The sequence below is a fragment of the Apodemus sylvaticus genome, chromosome 21 (genome assembly GCF_947179515.1).
Source record: "Apodemus sylvaticus chromosome 21, mApoSyl1.1, whole genome shotgun sequence".
NCBI classification, from domain to species: Eukaryota; Metazoa; Chordata; class Mammalia; order Rodentia; family Muridae; genus Apodemus; species Apodemus sylvaticus.
In genome coordinates this window covers 19371984-19392216 of record NC_067492.1, presented here as the reverse complement: position 1 = coordinate 19392216, position 20233 = coordinate 19371984, and the positions used below count along the sequence as shown (strand labels likewise).

The window sequence follows — 20233 nt, the reverse complement described above, 5'->3', positions numbered from 1 at the left end:
GCTGGGTCCATTTAACTCAATCATGAAGAAAGAGAATCATGAATTATTTTTTCTCTAGAATGCTTTGTTCATCTTTAAAATCTCAATTATTTAAAAAATTCAATATTTGATGCTAAACCAGAATTTGATACCCAAGGTCTTGCACAGGCTAGGCAAGCATTCTACTGAACAATGTCCCCACCCCTCATCTCAGCTCTTGACCACTCTCTCCCTAGTGACTTTTATTAACTGCTATTATTATTATTATTATTATTCCATTAACGAGGAAAGGCCCCCAGTTTCTGTGGCCTAAAAGACAGAGTTGGTGCTACCACCATGTGGGACATGGCTATGTTTAATTAGTTATAAGCAACTCCATTAATCAGGCTGTGAGAGAGAGCTTATGGCCATCAGGGTTTCTGGACAGTTTTTAAAGCTAAGGGAATGTGGGGGAGACTAGACTTCTGGGTTAGGGTTCCACTCTGAGACGTCTTACCAAATAAGGCTGCAATTTGGTCGGGGGGGGGGATTTAAGAGGAGAGAGAGAGAGAGAGAGAGAGAGAGAGAGAGAGAGAGAGAGAGAGCACAGGCCAGCAAGCAAGGAGGCTGAGCAAGATCCTAAGTAGTGCTTCTCCACGGCTCTGCTTCAGTCTTGCTTCCAGACTCCCGCTTTGACTTCTCTTCATGGCAGATTATCAGCTGGAAGTGTAAGATAAAATAAACCCTTTCCTCCCCAAGTTGCTTTTGGTCATGGTGCTTTATCACAGCAATAGAAACACTAGCTAAGACATCTGGGCAACGGGCAGCACTCTAACTGGTCTTTGCTACTTTGTAGCAACCTTTATCCCTTTATCCCATCCCAGGTTTTACCCCTGTACTGGCTGGTTTTGTGTGTCAACTTGACACAGGCTGGAGTTATCACAGAGAAAGGAGCTTCAGTTGGGGAAGTGCCTCCATGACATCCAGCTGTGGGCATTTTCTCCATTAGTGATCAAGGGGGGAGGGCCCCTTGTGGGTGGTACCATCTCTGGGCTGGTAGTCTTGGGCTCTATAAGAGAGCAGGCTGAGAAAGCCAGGGGAAGCAAGCCAGTAAGAAACATCCCTCCATGGCCTCTGAATCAGTTCCTGTTTCCTGACATGCTTTGAGTTCTAGTCTTGACTTCCTTTAGTGATGAACAGCAACGTGGAAGTATAAGCTCAATAAACCCTTTCCTCCCCAACTTGCTTCTTGGTCATGATGTTTGTGCAGAAATAGAAACCCCGACTAAGACAACTTGGTACCAGCATAGTCGGGTATTCCTGTGACAACCTGACTATGTTTTGGGGAGGACTGTGGAAGGACTTTGGAACTTTGGGCTAGAAGATTCATTTCATGTTAAGAGCTCTGTGGGATGTTTTGTAGGAGCTTGGAAGATAATGTTGAAAACAGTGCAGAAGATGGATGCCTGGCTTCTGAAAATTCAGAGGGAAGATTAAAGACTCTTATCAGGGCCATTGCTATTTTGATTGTAAAGATTCTGTGGTTTTGGTTAGCTGGGGCTGAAGAATCAGCTGTGATTAACAAGATACCAGAACTACTAAAGTAGAAACCTTTGCATTACTGGGACTATTGATGCTGGTTAGTTGGAACTAAGAAATTAATGGTGATTTCTTAAGAAAAGACCAGCATCATTGAAGTGAAATCTTCTGAGAAGTGTTTTCTAAGAGCATAGAGGCTGTGTTCCAGAGATAGCCAAGGTTGTACCTTGTCCTGTGGCTGGACTTGGTAATGTGTAAGAGTCACCTAGGTGGGATTGGTTTTGAAGGCATGAAGGGATCATGAAGAGCAGCTGAGGCTTGGCACTGTGAGAGGACATGGAAGGCCATTGATGAAGGTGCAGCCTCAGTTGCAATTAATGGCCCAGGACTGAAGGGGTCATGCAAAGGAGTTGTCGCTTGGCACCATGAAGAAAGACTATGAGAGGCTATTGGTGAAACCTAGTTATAGCAGAGGACAACAGTGTTTTGGAGATGCCAGTGCTATAAGATGACCACCAAGAACAGCAGCAGCAGTGGAGTACAGGCAGCTGGAGTCTAGAAGACAAGCTTTGTGCTACAAAGGGCAGCGCTGGAGAGGTGACCCAAGCCTTTGGAAGAGCCCAGAAGATCGTGAGTTGGATCCCAGACATTAGACCATTAGAATTTGATTTTTGCTTTTGATTGTGACTGTGCCCTGATATTTTTCACTCTTGAAGGAAGAAAGTATTTTAGTGGAGTCCGCAGTTAAGAGACTTTGAATTTTTAAAAGACTTTGAATTTTAAAAGATATTGGACATTTTAAAGGGATTGAACTTTTAATATGTAAAGACTGTGGCACTTTTAAAGTTTATTTAGATCTTGGGAATGAATAAGAAAGTGAGGGTTGAGGCTTAATAGTGATGTGTTTGTGTGTCAAGTTGATAAGGGGTCAATTGTACTGGCTGGTTTTGTGTGTCAACTTGACACAGGCTGGAGTTATCACAGAGAAACTTCAGTTGGGGAAGTGCCTCCATGAGATCCAGCTGTGGGCATTTTCTCAATTAGTGATCAAGTGATGAGGGCCCCTGGTGGGTGGTTCCACCTTTGGGCTGGTAGTCTTGGGTTCTATAAGAGAGCAGGCTGAGAAAGCCAGGGGAAGCAAGCCAGTAAGAAACATCCCTCCATGGCTTCTGCATCAGCTCCTGCTTCCTGACCTGCTTGAGTTCTAGTCCTGACTTCCTTTAGTGATCAACAGCAATGTGCAAATGTAAGCTGAATAAACTCTTTCCTCCCCAATTTGCTTCTTGGTCATTATGTTTGTTCAGTAACAGAAACCCTGACTAAGACAACCCCCTAACACTAGATAAGAGAGAAACAAGAATAGAGGGGACAGCCGGGTAGTAGTGGCACACGCCTGTAATCCCAGCACTCTGGGAGGCAGAGGCAGGTGGATTTCTGAGTTCGAGGCCAGCCTGGTCTACAGAGTGAGTTCCAGGACAGCTAGGGCTACACAGACAAACCCTGTCTCGACAAAACCAAATCCAAAAAGCCAAAAAAAAAAAAAAAAAAAAAAAAAAAGAAAAGAAAAGAAAAAGAAAAAGAATAGAGGGGACAGAGGAATCAGGAAAATCCTGAATCTAATTTTTTCCCATTTGTTTCTTCTTTGACCACAGCTACTAACAAAGTGCAATGAACCTCCCTAAATGACCAACAGTTCCCCATCCCTACTCCACTTCTTGGGGCCCTAGCATTTATATACTCTCTGAAAAGTTCCCAGAGTCCAAACATCATACAATTGCAGAGGCTATCTGCAGATGGCAAAACTGCACCTCTGCTAGAGCATGAGGCAAATCACAGTCAGGTGCTTCGGCAGCCAGAAGCAATGCCACATCCCCAAACATTGGTGTCTTAGTCAGGGGAGGAAAGGTTTATTCTGCTTACACTTCCACACAGCTGTTCATCACCAAATGAAGTCAGGACTAGAACTCAAGCAGGTGAGGAAGCAGGAGCTGATGCAGAGGCCATGGAGGGATGTTACTTACTAGCTTGATTCCTGTGGCTTGCTCAGCCTGCTCTCTTATAGAACCCAAGACTATGAGCCCAGGGATGGCACTACCCACAAGGGGCCCTCCCCCCTTGATCACTAATTGAGAAAATGCCCCACAGTTGGATCTCATGGAGGCACTTCCCCAACTGAAGCTCCTTTCTCTGTGATAACTCCAGCCTGTGTCATGTCGACACACAAAACTGGCCAGTACACCTGGGTTTAGAATGAGAGCACATTCTTATAATATTTCTGACTTTTTAAAAAGAAACAAAAATTCCAAAATTGTCACTATGGGGTGTTGTTGTGGGGAGGTCAGAGGACAACTTGCAGAACTCAGCTCTCTTATCCTGTGAGTCGTGAGGATTAAACTCCGGTTGTCGCGCTCAGTAGCAAGCCCTCTATCTGTTGAGCCTTCTCTCTAATCCCCCATCCTCTTTCCAATCTTCTCCCACATGCTTCTAGTCCAGATTCTTATGCTGCCATCATGTCACAAGTCAGTCCCCCACCCTGGATGCAGATGTCCATTGCTATTTCGCGGTTTATCTCACAGCTGTCTGATGTAGTAGCTGTCTGGTAGATCCCAACAAGTGTTTTTTTTCTGGCTATCACCTTGACAGCTAATCAATGGGATACAGTCCTGTTGGAAGACCCTAGAATCACATTTTAAATGCATCTAAAACCAGCATAAAACCTACCTTTGTATTCTCTTACAATCTAGACATGTGTTATGTCGTACCAGTCAGGCCATGCAGTAAGATATGTTTTCCTGTTAAAAAGTAAAATAACAGGTAGTTAGATGTGCTGTATGTGACATTTATTCTTTTTTAAAGATTTATTTATTATTATATGTAAGTACACTATAGCTGCCTTCAGATGCCCAGAAGAGGGCATCAGATCTCGTTATGGATGGTTGAGAGCCACCATGTGGTTGCTGGGATTTGAACTCAGGACCTTCAGAAGAGCAGTCAGTGCTCTTAACCGCTGAGCTATCTCTCCAGACCGTGACATTTATTCTTAGGCCTCATGAAAGCTTATAACTACCCTTCTAAATTATCATTGGTCTTAAGCGTGACACCCAGCTCTGTAAACTGAATGAACACATCTCACTGACAGGGAGATGAGGCTTGAAGACAGACCTCCAAAGAGGTCAGGGGACCTAGAGTTGTACCATCTCGGCTAAGACCTTAGCCACAGTCGGGAACATGCTCAGTTGGGCTACTGGGCAGTATGTGGTTTGGGGCAGGTCCCTCCTGCTTTCTGAGCCTTAGTTCCTCATTTGCAAAGTGCAAGCAACAACCCTGTGAGTTTGTGAGGACTGTGAGCAGCAAAGCTCTCAGCACACACGTGTCGAGTAAGCACTTAAGAAAACTCCACTTTCTTTGAACATTTCTTTCTCTTCTTGGGCTATGTAGATGGCTGATATCTTTGGTTGAATTAACATTTAGTCTTTAGAGCTGTTTCTCCAAGGTCAGAGCTTGGTTATTTTCTGCTTATAACAACCAGGAGCAGAAAGGAAGCATCTTGTACATAATAACTAGGCATCTATTATTTACTGAGTGTTCCTTCTCTAGTGGCAGTGTCCGATGGGATGGCTGGGCTCTTCCTTTCTGGCCTATTTTGTTCAGAAAATGGCCTCCCTACAAGTGGCTCCCTATCTGTGAAGCTCACCTTTATCAATAACAGGTCCCTGGTTTTACCTGAAGACCAGCCCACCATCAATGTCTTCAGGGAGGCCTTGGACTCATTCACTATGCTACCTGATCATGGGGATTCACTGTCAGACTTTCTTATTTATTATACCTAGAGAATCAACTAACCTGGCCCCAAAGCCATTCACAGAGACTGAACTGTCAACCAGAGAGCATTCATAGACCTAGGCCCTCTGCACATGTATAACAATCATGCAACTGGGTCTTCCTATGGACATCCTAATAGCAGGAGCAGGGGCTATCTCTGACTCTGTTGCCTGCCTTTGGATCCCTTTCCCCTAAGTGAGCTGTCTTTTCTAGACTCAATAGTAGATGCACCTAGTCTTACTACATTTTGATATGCTAAGGCTGGAAGATAATCTCCTCTTTTCTGAGGAGGAATAGAGGAGAGGTAGATGTGGGTGGAGAGAGGGGGACTGAGAGGGGAACCCAAAAGCCAGAGAAGTAACTTAATAAGATATTCCTTTTTAAAAGCAAGTTGAAGAGGACAGGGTTTATGTTTCTTATACTTCCACATAATAGTCCGTCACTGAAGGAAGTCAGAACAGGAACTCAAACAGGGAGGAACCTGGAGGCAGGAGCTGATGCAGAGGCCATGCTGGGGTGCTGCTTATCAGCTTGCTGCTTATGGCTTGCTCTGCCTTCTTTCCTATAGAGCGCAGGATCACCAGTCCAGGGTGGTACTACCACACCAATCACCAATGAAGAAAATGACCTTGCCTATATATAACTCCATTTTATGGAGGTATTTTCTCAGTTGAGACTTCCCCATCTCTAATGACTCTAGCTTGTGTCAAACTGACATAAAACTAGCAAGCACACCTCCACTCGCACTCACATGTGCAATGAGCTATAAATATACATTTGGTAAACAATGGCATGGGATTAAAATTGAGAGATGTCAATGAGGTTGAGAACATCTAAAAGTTTCCCTAGGGGAGCAAGGGGAGCTGTAAGGAAATAATCAGGGTTGAAGAGACTGTATTACATCATAGAATAGGTCCAAGCACACAAATAACATCTCTTAATGACTGCAGCACACTTCTTATTAGCCACAGATGCTCAAGTGCAGAAAGATGAAGTGTCTGGCCTTGGAGCACCAAGTTAATAGAGAGTAAAACCGAATCCCTAACCTGTTCATCAAGTCCTGTGGGTTTTTTTTTTAATGTTGTTGTTTGCTTGCTTGCTTTTTTGTAATTTCCAGCTACTCATCAAATTCCCAACGTATGCTTCTCAAATTGACTGGAATGTACTAGACAGTCCCACAAGAGGAAGTGAAGGAAGCACATTTTCTATGTGAAACAGCAAATGATCTCAGGAACTTGTTTCCTTTAGAAGAGCCAGCTAATCTTCCCTGGAGAGCACTAATGATGTGTTAGACATCATAAGTGTGGGGATGACTTCCATCTCCTTCCCAATGTCAAATCAAGGTGGGATGGTGGGAAGTGTCTTCCTGTTTCATAGTATCAGAAAAATGAAAGAAAAAAACTATCAACTCTGCTTAGTACCGGCTTTGATAATTATTCATGTACAAAAACTTCGGGGCCCATTGGGTCCTGTACGCCTTGAGCCTTGGGTTTTTACTGGCATTCTCTCCCCTATTCCTTATTTCCTGTTGATTTTTAGAGGCACTTGTCTTTTATCACCACAACTGCTAAGAAACCAGCTTTGAACAGATTTGATGTCCTGAGATGAAGTATAATACTCTGACGTTGAAATTGTGAGCCTCAAGTTAATTGCTTTTGCAGGACCCAGCAGATGTTGCTATGACGCCCTTAAAATCTTGACCTATCCCAATACACTCTTGGGAGTTGTCTCTTGCAACCTGGGGAGTCCAGGACAGTTTGGGAACAGTGGCAGCAGACTAAGACATGGTATGATATAAGCTTGTGGTAGAACTGTGTCGGAGAATTGGAGAGGCGTGGTAAATTCTGAGTCAATATTTCAAGTTGAGAAGTTGGAAGCAGACAAGACTCACTTGAAAATGTTGATCAAGGGACTGGAGGAACAGCTCAGTGGGAGAAGAGCTTGCTGTGCAAACATGACAACCCGAATTTGTTCCTCAGAACCCTTATGAAAAAATCAAGACATTGTGATATGTGTTTGTGACACCAGCATTGAGGAGAGAGGCACAGATGGACTGCTGCAACTCACTGGCCATCCAGCATAGTCTCCTAGGTGAGTTCCAGGCCAGTCAGAGACCCTCTCTCACAAAGGGGAAAAAATAGGCAACATCTGAGGAACAAAGGGCACCTGCAATGGACTCTGGCCCCCATGTGCATTCACAGACACGTACACACCTACCTGCACACACACACACACACACACACACGTATACACCTACCCCCTATACATACATACACACACACACACACACACACACGTATACACCTACCCCCCATATATACACCTACCTGCACACATACTTGTACACACCTACCTGCACATACACTTGGACACACTTACCTGCACACACACTAGTACACACCTGCTTCACTCACACACTTTGGCACACCTACCTTCACACACATGTGTACATACCTACCTTCACACACACACTTGTACATACCTGCCTGAAAGACACACTTGTACACACCTAGCTTCTGCAGCTGCACTACTGATCCTGGACTCTGCTCACATCCTTCCCACGTTATCTCTTCTGAGGTCTTGGGTTTAAGGTCTAATAAGGTGAGTTCAGAATGATCTCAAGACCCTTAACCCAATTATACCTGCAAAGATTACTTTTCCAAATAAGCTATCATTTGTAGAGTCTGGGCATGAAGACATAAAGATAGTGTGTTTATGATATGCTCAGAGACCTCTATGCTCAGAGATAGAGGTGCAGAGGAAAGGGAGGAGAGGGTGGGCTTGTGGTGGCTATCCTACAAACTCGTTTGAAGATCTACATTGAGAAGCAGAGAAAAATGGGTCTGAAGTGGAAAATTAATATGAAGTGGATGCATAGAGACAGAGAGAGACAGACAGACAGAGAGAGAGAGAGAGAGAGAGAGAGAGAGAGAGAGAGAGAGAGAGAGATTTGAGCCCCAAGAGAGATGGAGAAGTTGGTTCCTATGTGGTTGTCTGACTTTTTGCATCTTGGTACCAGTATTCCAGAGCCATGGCTGACTACATTCTGCAATGCAGCCAAGTTCTCCAGCAAATTAATTTGCTAGTTTAAGTGGGCCCCTCTACTTTGCAGCTCAGAGAATTAAGACAAAATAGAACATACAAAGGGGCACAGATGTCTGGCTCATTGTCGCAAACCCCCCAACTCCTTTAAGAATCCTCTGATGGAAATTAGCCCGACTTTTACAGAGGTGGGGACAGCGAACACAGAGTTGTAGCAGCAAGTTCTGAGCGGCACCAGATGGTAGAATCTACATCATCTTTGATAGTAAGGACGATCACGGCTCCTGTACTGAGCAACTGCTGTGTTCTAAGAGTGTTATACATGTTCATCTCTACGATGCCTCGTGTGGTTTTCTTCATGCTTACCTCCAAAGTGCTCTCCTGGATCCCTCTTGTACTCTATTGGGATGGAGGCCCCTCTGGCATCTGGCTCACTCAACACTTTCTAGTCTGAAGACATCTCAGCCTGTAGACTTCACTGTGTTTTGGCTCAATTATATATTAATTAGAAATGATAACATGCTGGCTCCTGTGCTATCTCCGATCTGAGCTTGCTGTCCTTTAGAAGTCTGGCTAACGATAGAGACTGCCTCCTTTCCACTACTCTTTACTTAGGGGAGATTCAAGAAACTACAAACCGTTCACAAATTTGATCTGAGTTTTTAATACCATCATTAGCCTTTGGTGAGATGTCTGCTTTCATCTGAGTGGCTATTTGGTTTTGTGCCCGTTTCTTTTTCCCACCTGTCTGCCAGTCTATCTGGTACTAAGAATATCATTCTGTTCAGGTTTCTGTTATTGTGCATCAGCTGCAGATGGCCCCCGAGGAGCCAGAGCCACTGAGTGTCACTGCTTGCTCCTCTAGCAGACCCAGAAAGCCCTCTGGGGACGGGGGATTGTCTAAGGTCTGAGGCTGAGGTGTCTTGCAACTTTACATAACTCATGTCCTTGCTGGAGGAAGAATAGGCACTTCATTTCTGCCTCTAACATTACATGCCCACTGTATTCTCTCAGATGAACATGGTTCTACCCATATTTAAAGCCCATCTCATATTTCTTAGGTAACCTTTAGGTCAAATTTATATGACTTATGGGCAGTATTCATAAGCAACTTTATTTTTGCCATTTAGTCTCTCTTTGAAGTTTCTTTGTGAGTCAAATTATTTCCCTTCCTGTGGATAAACACAGTCAGAGGCCAAGACATCTTTGGATGCTCTTAGGTGTCAAAACAGTTTCAATAGCATTTAATTGAAAGTTGTGAGCCAGGGCCACAGGAGACCCCCTCTTGAAAGAATCAAAACCAAAGAAAACAGAAAATAAGCAAACAAAAATGTGTGACTTCTCTCTGACCTTGAACCTGTTGAAGACAGGAAATATGCAGAGGGGAAAAAAGGTATGTGTATCATTAGGCAGGGTTCTCTAGAGGGACAGAACTGATTGTGTTTGTGTGTATGTGTGTGTGTGTGTGTTGTGTGTGTGTGTGTGTGTGTGTAAAGGGGATTTATTAGAACAATTTACAGACTAAGGTCCAGCGAGTCTGCTAATGACTGTCTACTGATGGAATGTCCAGGAATCCAGTAGTTGTTCAGTCCACAAGGCTGGATATCTTGGCTGGTCTTCAGTATGTGCTGAAATCCTGAAGAAGTCCTTCACTCTAATGCCAGTGAAGGAATGAATGGTCCCCGGGGGCAGGAGAATGCAACTGGGGAGAGAAGGCCTAGAAGAAGAGTGTGGTCAAGACACACCCAAAACTATGAAAGTCTCCTCTTGAGACCAGCAGGAGTAAGGATCCCTGCCTCTCTATTCTCAGCCTGTATGCCCTGGGGCTGTAGCCCAATGACCACTACCCCTCTCCTTCTTGGGAGAGTCACATAGCCTCTTGGCCAAATTACAGGTGTAAGCATCTGGAATCCCTCTTCACGCAAACAAGACATTCCTGGCACCCCAGCTGCAGCCAATAATGTCCACTCTTTCCTACCCAACCCTACCACTCCCCAAAGTTTAGATAGCCCTTGTTACCCCTGAGTAGAAAGAGCTGTTATTTCATGGAATATTGTCTAGAAGAGCTGTTTCACATTCCCACCATAAAGAACACCGAGAACCTTCTTGGGAAAGGGAACTCTTCAAAGCCCTGTTCTTTTGTCTGGAGGTTTCAAGGATGTCAGGTCTCCACCATGTCTGAGGAAATCTTCCCTTAGTGGCTCCCTTCTGACCCTCTACATGTTCAGGATGTGCAAAGAGCGTGTGAGAGATGTCTGCCTTGTTTTCTTTGCAAAAATATTGATCTACTTTATCTGTTTGAAATTTCCTATTCCATGTGCCAAGCCCCAGTGACTACTTTAACATCTTGTTGAGAATTCATTTGTGTATTCTGTTGGCCTGAAGCTCCCAGGAGCGAGGAGGCACTGTCAAGTTCCTATTTAAGACCAGGGGCATATGTATTATAATACAGTAAACAGCCATACTAGGCAGTAGAAAATTGAAAATTAGTTTTATTAACAATAGGTCCAACCCAGCATATCTAAAACATTGCCATTTTAATATGAAACCATTATTTTTATTTTTAAATTATTATTTGAATTATTTTTAAATTAGCAAAGAGGTATTTTTCATTCTTCTTTTCTTCGACATCTTTGTGATCCAAATTCACATCTAGCCCACCTTCTAGTTAGTAGCAGACATGTGTCATGAACTCGGTGGCCATAGGAGGCCATGGTATCACCAGTGTCAGCTGTGCTGAGCATACTGCCCACAGAGCATTAACTCCACAGGCAGAGGTGATGCCTGTCTTGATGGCTCTTTATCAGTGGTTGGTATACAGTAGGTATCTTACTCTTTTGATCTTGAATTAGGATGCACTAGAGAGAATAAAGGAACCGTTAGGGGGATTGCAGAATAACTTTGCATAACACTCAGAAACTAACCCATCCAGTTCCACACATATTTAGTTTGCCGGTACAGTTTGTAATTCCTTTCTTCCGCAGGCATCCAAAGTCCCTAAAGACAGAGGCATTTCTGTCTTCCTCTCTTTCACTCTCCCACAGTCCTCCCTGGTTCCTGGTATTGCAGTGTGGGACTTCATGCAGCCCACACAGTATTTATTCTGTGTTGGCTCGGACCAGTTACTATTTTAAGGGCGGGGATGGAAATAATGCAATCTGTGTGGATGGAGCCCACAGGGCAAAAAGAAGCTAACGAAGGTCTGTGAAGGAAACAAATTGGGTGACATGATAGGGTGTGACAGGGGACAGGAGCACTGGGAGTGGAGGAGGAGGAGGGGCCAGTTCTGCAGAGCCCTCTCATATCTCGTCACAGTCTTCCACTGTCCCCTCTGCTATAGCCTTACCGCCCTCTCCATTTCTAGACTCAGCTCTGCTCCTAACTTCCTGTTTCTGCTGTGTCCTGCTCTCTCCTTGGCCTGCCTGTCACTTTTATCTTCCCACTTTAGCATCTGGACTGTCGTCTCAAAGAAGCCAAGCCTGACCACCCTGTCCAGTGGTCACCCTCGCCCCGTCCCCATAACTCTCTGTTAACCACATTATGCACAAGAACATCTATGACCTTGTGTTTATCCGAAGTGAACTCCCCTTGGCAGTTGTAATCTTTTAGTGCCTAGAATATACCCTTGGTGACTAATATTTGGCCAGTAATAATAGCTATTTTTTTTTGAAAACCAAATGAATAAAGAAAGACCACTAGTAAAAATCTTTGGGAGGTGTTTTAAGGGCTAATTTAAATACATGTAAACGAACTCTAGGAAGGACATCACTTTATTTTCTGTCTCAGAAAGGAAAATAGGCTAATCCATCTAAAAGTTACTCTTTCAGGATGCTATGGGCATCCAGTATCCTAGGAGTTGCTTCCAACTCCTTCAACACATTTGTGGACCCCTGGAGAAGGTCAAAGTACCAAAGGCTAAACATCCCTGTGAAATGGGGATCCCTATTGAATCACCGAGAGGCAGGCATTCTGGGAAATCATGTGGAGAGTGGCTTTGAAGATTCAGGAAAGGTCTGGCTAAGGAAGGCATTGGCATGGGAGGGAAGCTTGTGGTGCAAGAAACGCTGAAGGAAATCTGTTGTTTCAGTCCCGGGCGGTTGCTAGGGACGCTCACCTTCTCCAATCATCGTTCCTCTTACTAGAGTGTGAGCCACACTCTGCGGTTGCTGTGGCAACAGAGGGTAACAAGATGGACTCGGCAGTGCAGCAAAAAGTGGAGCGCAAAAAGTGCAGAGAGTGTGAGTTGAAACCCAGTTTCGGCAGGGAGCGCGGTGTGGAGTTGCCCTGGGATTCTGAGTGTACTGAGGTGGCTGGATCTCTCAGTGGTCTCGGGGTGAAAGAGTGGGCATATGGGGACTAATAAGATGGCCCCTACTGTGCACCCCGCTGAAGTTATGGCATCTTGGATTTCTGTACTTGGGATTCCCGCCTGAAAGCACAGGAATGGGGGCAACCTTGCTTCTAACTTCAGCTTTGGGCAAATCGCTTTCAGTCTTTCTTCCCTAGGAAAACGGATGCCAGGTGCCGCCCCCTCCCCCCTTGAGCTCTTCCTGCCTCGTTCTCAAAATGACCCAGAAGATCAAATGTGTGGCTAATTACAGAAAGGGAAAAGTTCCCAAACTGGCTTTTCTTGTGCGATCCTGGAACAAGACTGCAACAGTTAACCGTCCTCTCCCTCCGCCTCTCTATGTGTGAGCGCAGTTAGGGCTCAGAGAGAGCGCCCCAGGATTAGGGCTGAGGACCAGCGCTGTGCTGTCCTCAGGGTCCTGGGATCTGTGTGTGCCTCAGTTCCTTGATTCCTGACTCTGCTTGGGGATTGATTCGTTTTCCTGAATGTTAATTAGACGATTGTGTTTTAGTTCTTTATTTAAAGCAATTGGAGTCCCACTTCATGTCTTGTCCCACCTGGAGCTTGTCTGGAAGATTGTAGAACAAGAGCTTTATTTTAAATGAGCGTAAACAGTGGAGTTACGGGCGTCCGCGTTAGAACTCAGACCTTAATTAAGATCAATTCCAAAACAGTAATAAATAAAATAAAATAAAATAAAATAAAATAAAATAAAATAAAATAAAATAAAATAAAATAAAATAAAATCCAAACTCATGCTGGATAACCCAGTCAGCCATGGAAACACCTTAAGGAGTGCGTTAAAGGTGGCACTCCTTAAGGACATTTTATAAAATGTATTAGATTTTTTTCCCAGTCATCCTCACAAGTCTGTAGAGTGTATGGGCCCACTCACTGTGTGGGCCCACTCACTGTGTGAGCCCACTCACTGAGTCATTGTTCTTCTGTGGGTTTGGGGGTTGTGAAGGGTGTAGGGGGTTGGGTTTGGGGGATTCCCAAGTTCACACCATTTTCTTCCTGGAGAGCATTGTTCATGTGGGGATCACACCTTGCTCTGCTGGGGGCTGGGGGGTTCCGTTCTTACCATCACACACTCACACACCCCTTTCACGCACTCACACACCCCTGTGATTTCTACAGCTTGCACAGCTGTCCCTGCACTAATGTTCACCAGCACAGTTGTACCCTTGATCTTGCTCAGACATTAATGGGCCTGCAAAGACAACCATCCAACTATTTTTAAAGTTATCAGTTTTGTTTTCTGACACTCCTAAGTGTGAGTACAGTGGCCTTCATCATCTACATTTTGTGGGGCTTGCCTTGAATACTGATGAGTGCTTGAAATGCTCCTTCTCTAAAACTGTTATCGTCCTGATGGGAAAAGAATCGAGATCACTTTGTGTTTCCCCTGATTGCTAGTCCGATCGAGTAGTCTGTGATTGTTCATTATTGACAACTGCTCTAATGTGACTCGGCTGTCTTTTAAAATTCAGATGCCCTTTTTTCATATTGATTTCTAGATATCCATTTAGTTCTAGCTGTCAACTTGACACAGCCTAGAATTACCTAAGGGAGTCTCACGATTGGCTTGTGGGCATGTCTGTGGGGACTCATCATGCCCACTGTGGGCAGCACCAGTCCCTGGGCAGGGGGCGTCCTGAGCTATATCAGAAAGCTAGCTAGGCATGAGCCTGCCAGTGAGCCTGCAAGCAATGCTCCTGTACGGATTCTCCTTTGATTATCCATCTGACTTCTCTCAGTGGTGGGCTGTAACCTATATAATGAAACAAAATCCTCCTGCTACAAGTTGCTTTTGGTCATGGTATTGTCAAAGCACCAGAAAAGAAACCAGAACACTGGGGCCACTGTACATACTCAAGATATCAATACACTGTGTGTTGCATTGAGATAAAATTAATATTTCCTCCCTGTCCATTGATCATAGCTAGCTTCAGCTGTTAACTTGACATAGACCTTCATTTATCTGGGAAGAGGGAGCCTCAGCTGAAGAATTGCCTTGATCAGATTGGCCTGTGGGGTATTTTCTTAATTGCTAATTGATGTGGAAGGGGCCTAATCCCCTGTGGGCAGTGCTATCCCTAATAGTCATATGTAGGCCCTGGCTGTAAAGAAAGCCAGCTGAGCAAGCCAGTAGGCAGCTTTCTGTGTCCCTCCTTCAGTCCCTACCCTGCATTCCTTGATGACAGACTTTAGCCTGTAGGCCAAATAAACCCTTTGTGCCCCCGGAAGTTCCTTTGGGTTATAATATTTTATCACAGCAACAGAACCAAGCTAGGGCAATATTCTTACTCTTTTTTCCCCCCATGAAGTTGTGTTTGACCTAAATAACCCATAAATGACAACTGTTCTTTGTGGACCTATAACACACTAGTAATTATGTCACACTGTTTTAAAACCAGGTTTATTGACCCATAGCTTGTACTCTACAACATCTCCCATTTGTCTGTACAATTCCACAAGCTGGTTTCCCAAAGCTAATGTTCATGTGACAGCTCCACCCACCGCAGTAAGTATACAGAATTATTCCAGTGGCTTAATCAGCTCTCTTGCTTCTTGTTCGGGCTGGTCCTCTTTCCACACTCCCAGCCCGTGACAAGGATCTGGTTTCTGATTCTGTACTCTCCAAATGATGACAGTGTGTAAAATCTTCTGTCTGACTTGCTTTATCTATCATACCGTGTCTGAGGTTTGCCCGAGTTGTTGTACATAACTTTAGGCTATTCCTTTTGATTGCTGAGTACTGCTCTATCGAATTGGATATACCTGCAGATGATGGGTGCTGGGTCCGCTCCAGTTATCTGGCCGTTATGAGTGAGTGAGCCTGCTACAAACAGTCATCCATGGGTCTCTGTGCTACTGCATATTATCAATGTTTTAGTAGACAGTTGGAGGGTCTCTGGGTTATACTGCAAATATGTCCATCTTACAAGGTTTCCATCCACGTGGCTCCTAAAATGAGCGTACCGTTTTGCGTTTCCACCAGTGTAGAGTTTGAGGTTCACCCATTGTTCTACAGCCTTGAGTAACGTCAGGATGATTTGGTTACTTTTAGCTATCCCTGCAGGTGTGACATACATGCACACCACAGCATGTGCGTGGAGGCCAGACCACAGCTTTCAGGAGTCACGTCTGTTCTTCCGCCTTGACTTCTGGGCACTAAACCCAGGTACTCAGGCTCCCATAGCTCCATCTGGCTGAGCCATCTCATTCACCCACCTGTTCTACTTTCAACTGCTATTCTCCGAGGTCCATGACACTGAACAACACATGTTTACCTGCTGTTAAACCACCGATAAAGATGTTCACTGACCTCCTTTGGTTTATATGATTGACCCATGTTTTATTTACTTTCTTTTTTAATTGAATTGTAAGAACATAATTTCAGGTATTGTTATATATAAATAGAATTTTGTGTTCCTGCGAGTTTCTTCCTGCTGTGAACCTCAAGGCTCTGGCCTCCGTCTCCTGGCCACCTCCCTCGAACTATGGCCCCGAAGTGACAATCCAAGGTCCTGCCTCAGCCCAAGAAGCCCAGGCCAGTGCTGCCCTGAAACTGGAGGACAAGTTGGCCTCTCCAGGCCTGTGAGAGGGAGAAAAAGAACAGCAAGAAGCAATTGAACATATTGATGATGTAAAAAATGAAATAGACAGACTTAATGTACAAGCCAGTGAGGAAATTTTGAAAGTAGAACAAAAATATAACAAATTCTGCCAACCATTTTTTTTTTCAGAAGAGGTCAGAATCGATCGCCAAAATCCCAAATTTTGGGGTAACAACATTTGTCCATAAGTGTCTGCACTGCTTGGGGAGGAAAAAGAGGGGGCTCTGTATTACTTGACCAGAGTTGAAGTGGCAAAATTTGAAGACATTAAATCAGGTTACAGAATAGATTTTTACTTTGATGAAAATCCTTACTTTGAAAATAAAGTTCTCTCCAAAGAATTTCATCCAAATGAGAGCAGTGACTCCTCTTCAAAGTCCAAAAGAAAAAAAAAAGAAAAAAAATAAAATGGAAATCTGGAAAGGAAATCTGGAGCGTTCGACAAAACGCTCAAGTCAAATGCAGAATACGGCAGCAGGAAGAGGCAGCTGGAAGAGCCAGGGAGCTCCTTTCCCTGGTTTACTGATCATTGTAGCTCAGGTCTGATGAGTTAGGACAGGTCATCAAAGATGATATTTGGCCAAATCCTTTGTAGTACTCTTTGGTTCCCAATATGGATGATGAAGAAGGAGAGGCAGAAGATGATGATGATGATGATGAAGAGGAGGAAGGGTTGGAAGGTACTGATGCAGAAGGAGAGGAGGATGAAGGCGAAGAAGATGATGAGGATGACAAAGAGGAGGAAGGGTTGGAGGATACTGAAGGAGAGAGGATGAAGGTGGAGAAGATGAGGAGGAGGACAAAGGGGAGGAAGGAGAGGAGGACGAAGGTGAGGAGGATTAGCACAGAAGATTGATGGATTTCAACCTTCTCTTTAATTTTATTTTTATTTTTTAATTTTCTCCAGTCCCTGGGAGCAAGTTGCAGTCCTTTTCTCCCTGTCCCTCTGTGCTCAGTCCCTGTTTCTGAGGTCTCAACACCATGGTTCTCAACTAAATTTGGGGGAGAAATATCTTGAGCAAAATACAACAGGAAAGGAATCTCCCTGTTTCTGTTTTAAATTCATTTTTATCCTTTCTTGTCTCAAAATTTTGTGGATTCAACACCACCACCCATCGTGCTCTGTGGGGAAAAAGAAAAGCCCTCCAGTTCCCTCTGCTCCCTGGAGGCTGGAGGGTGCTAGGCCCCTTCGTAGCAGTGCATAGAATTCTAGCTTTTTCCTTTTCTCTGTATATTGGGCTCAGAGGTTACACTGTGTCTCTGTGTGAATACAGACAGTTATCTGTTACTTTCTTTTGTTTAAGAAAAAGAAAAAGAAAAAAGGGAGGGTATAGAGGGTGAGCAAGGGTTGGTTTGAGGTGTGGATGGAGTGGGTGGGCATCTGACAACATGACTTCTCCTTTGACATGTTTAATTGTGAGGTTTAATAGACAGTCTTGCAATTTAAGGTGACACTTTTAAAATAAAATTCTCTCCTGATGGAAAAAAAAGTAAATAAATAAATAGAATTTTGGTTCAGAATTTGTCTAGACTGATACACACACACATACATATATTAGATTTATTTATTTATTTTCTTGTTTATCATATGTATATGAGTACACTGTAGTTGTCTTAATATACACCAGAAGAGGGTGTCATATCCCACTACAGATGGTTGTGAGTCACCATGTGGTTGCTGGGAATTGAACGCAGAACCTTTGGAAGAGCAGTCAGTGCTCTTAACCGCTGAGCCATCTCTCCAGTCCACAGACTATAGGTTTTTTTAGACTTCCTATATTTATAACTTTACAGTGACTTTTGGAATCGGGTAACTTGAGTTCCTTTTCAAAATTGATCTGGTTTCTCTGACTCCTTGGCTTTTTCATGCCAAACCGTGGACCACACCACTGATGTTTGTTAAAAGTCTCAGTGGGACTCTGATTGGCCAATAGGTCACCAACCAGGCAGAGTCTTTTGTTTTACCTAGACAGACGCCATGACTGAGCATGGGGAAACTCTCCCATGCTGGTCCCTGCAAGCTTCCACAACTCAGTGGTGGATGCGGAAATGACTCAGGGTACATGCCTTTGCTGGAGTATATTCGGGGAACAGGATGAAGCCTGATGGGTGCCAAGTGCCACTCAGGGTGCGCAGGGTTTTTCAGGAACTGGGTACCAGGGGTGGGTCGGATCTCTCCGGGTTGAGAACCCATTGCCAGCTGGGTGGGATTACTGAGTTGTCTGCCTCCAGGAGGGTCTGTGGCCAAGGCAACTATTGATGTCTCCAGGTGGGTTTGGTCCCCTGGGCTTGGATGGTTCTTCAGTTGTCAAGGGACACCTGTCTAATGCTCTGTGCTTGGAAACTAGCAAAAGCCAGCTGGGACCTCTTCAGCTGTCAAGCTGCTATGCCTTCCCCGGCAGCTTTCCTCTGTTGCTCTTTTCTCTGGGTACCAGCTTAGTTCACACTACTGAGGACCACCAGAGAAAAGCCTCCATTGGCTCTGATACTGTGACATCAGGGCAGGGCAGCACAAGGCCAGGTCTCCAACCACCTCTCAGGGTGAACCTAAGCCCTTAGCTAGTACAGCCAGGGCAGGGGTATTCAGACCAATCACAGCCATGAGTTTGGGTCATTTGTTTATTTTGTCAACTGCACTTGTATCAACTGCCAGCCTTGCTTTTTAGCACCAACCATAACATTGGTTTGGGACCAATGGCAGCCTTATCTCTTAGCAACCCGACCTGATAACCTTCACGATAGGAAGTGCTCCTCACCCAGGCAAGGCTGAAATGGTTCCAGAGCCATTCTCACATCATAGTCAAGAGTCCGGTAGGAAGGGTGTCCGACAGCCCTGCCTGGGTCTGTGCCCTCAGGACCCAGGATCCTGCAAGGCAGTCATTTCAGTGATTATGTCAAGGCAGGCACAGTGTGTTCCATATGGCTGGGGATGAGTCAGGGAAGTTTGGCTGGCTGGTAGACTGACAGCTCCTTTGTTCAAGGCAGGCCAGGCAGAGAGAGGCAGAGGCAGAGGGAGGGGGAGAGAGGGAGGAGGAGAAGAAGAGGGGGAGAGGAGATGGAGGGGAGGGGAAGGAGGGAGGGAGGGAGAGAGGGAGGGAGGGAGGGAGAGAGAGAGAGAGAGAGAGAGACAGACTTTGTTGGAGGAGTCAATATTGCCAAGATGTTAGCTCTTCCCAACCTATTTGACACAGATTGGGAATGGGGGGCATTGTCAAATGATAATTTCCTTGAACTCACCTGGTGTTTCTTTTCTGCAAATAAGCAAAGACACCTGGGCTTGGAGCAGCTGGGTGCCCCCCCCCTCTCTCTCTCTCTCTCTGTCTCTCTTTCCTCTCCTGCTCCTCCATGTATGTGTGCGTGTGCGTGCGTGCGTGCGTGCGTGTGCGTGCGTGCGTGCGTGCGTGCGTGCGTGCGTGCGTGCGTGTGTGTGTGTGTGTGTGTGTGTGTGTGTGAGATGATAGGAGTCAGTCCTCTTCTTCTACCATGTGGTCCTGGCAATCGAACTCAGGTCATCAGACTTGTTGGCAGGCCCCTTTACCCACTGAGCCACCTCACTGGCCCTTGATAATTTAAAATGTTCAGTGTCTAATTTGTCATGGCTGGTTATCAACTTGGTGCTTCAAACTTTGTTAACTCAGAGTTAGTAGACTTGGAGATAGAGTAATTTTTTTTAAAAAAATTACAATAATGGTGTAGAATAGTGGGACGATTTTGGTCCTCTGCATTTGGGCGCTCAATTGCCCAGTTCCTACAATATCTGCACTGTCTCCAGTGTTCTTCAGGGTTGATATTGTCATAACGCAAAGTGTCTCCAAATGGATGGCCATAGTTCATAAACTGTAACCCTAAGCTTTAAAATTGTCATGAGATGTCTTTAAATCACTGTTGCTATAAACCCAGA

The 20233-nt window shown here is 44.8% G+C and overlaps 1 pseudogene; it reads left to right on the top strand.

Annotated features, from left to right (window-relative positions):
* Positions 1-16215: 16215 nt before the first annotated feature.
* On the top strand, positions 16216-17175 carry LOC127671855 (protein SET-like; annotated as a pseudogene).
* Positions 17176-20233: the final 3058 nt, after the last annotated feature.